Source organism: Danio aesculapii, chromosome 5 (assembly GCF_903798145.1).
Source record: "Danio aesculapii chromosome 5, fDanAes4.1, whole genome shotgun sequence".
Taxonomy (NCBI): domain Eukaryota; kingdom Metazoa; phylum Chordata; class Actinopteri; order Cypriniformes; family Danionidae; genus Danio; species Danio aesculapii.
This window is the reverse complement of record NC_079439.1, coordinates 62,441,358-62,442,305: the sequence shown is the minus strand read 5'-3', so window position 1 is coordinate 62,442,305 and position 948 is coordinate 62,441,358. Positions and strand designations below refer to the sequence as shown.

The 948-nt window shown below is 34.6% G+C and overlaps 1 protein-coding gene across 1 annotated transcript in view; it reads right to left on the bottom strand.

Annotated features, from left to right (window-relative positions):
• The window catches only part of bckdk (branched chain ketoacid dehydrogenase kinase), a 41,195-nt gene continuing 40,247 nt past the window's right edge, over positions 1-948 (bottom strand). The window contains exon 11 of the mRNA XM_056458627.1: positions 1-948. This exon is cut by the window's right edge and continues 595 nt beyond it. The gene's annotated coding sequence lies outside the window, so the exon portion shown is untranslated.

The following is a 948-nucleotide window of genomic DNA, read 5'->3' as shown; positions in this document are numbered from 1 at the left end:
TTCTTTCATAATTTTATAATGCCCAAAAACTATGCGTATTTTGGCATCTATGCAATGCAAACTCAACATAAAAAAAAACAAAATGAGCCCATCCTAGATAACATTCTGGGTGCATCATGCCACAATTTGGCTTAGTACATGAACAAAGGAATACGTCAATATGTGCATGTTAGTTTCATTCTGAATCATCCACATCTCGTTACACACCATTCATTAGACTAAATCCTCATCTGTGTCCATTTTGTTTCAAGTCAAAGTTAATACTCAAACTCCTCCAGCAGGGGGCAAAAGTGGGCAACAAATCTGCAGCACTCGAGAACAGAAAATGAATCATACACACTCTCACACACACTTAAGGCTCCTTTTTCTTGTTTTAAAAAGGAGAGAAAAGAAACCACAGGCACAACATTACAAGACGAAACATGTGACGACCAAATAAATGTGTATTTGTGAACTTCTCCAGCAGTTCAATTACTATTACAATAGAACGTTTGTCACTTGGGGACCAATTCAAATTAAAGGCATAGTCCACGCTAAAACTATCATTTATTTTCTCTCATGACATTTTAAACCTTTATGAGTGATAAATTTGAACACAAAAGATATTTCGAAGAATCCTGGCACCAATTGACTTCCATAGTAGGAAAAAAATAGTACTAAAGTCAATTCATGCCCGCATTTTTCTAAGTATCTTCTTTTGTGTTTGACAAAATAATAATTTGAAGGGTACATAAAATGGCAGAAATTTCATTTGAGTGAACTATGCCTTTAAATCTGGTAAATGCGTTGGTTTAACAACACGAACCCATCAAAAGGTATCAAACAAAAGCTATTAACATCTATAAACACTTCCTCTCAAAGACAATGGCAAAAAAACTTTATATTTATGCGCTGGTCTAACCTCAAGCAAACTCATATGGTGTATAATAACGTGAAATGTCAAAACTG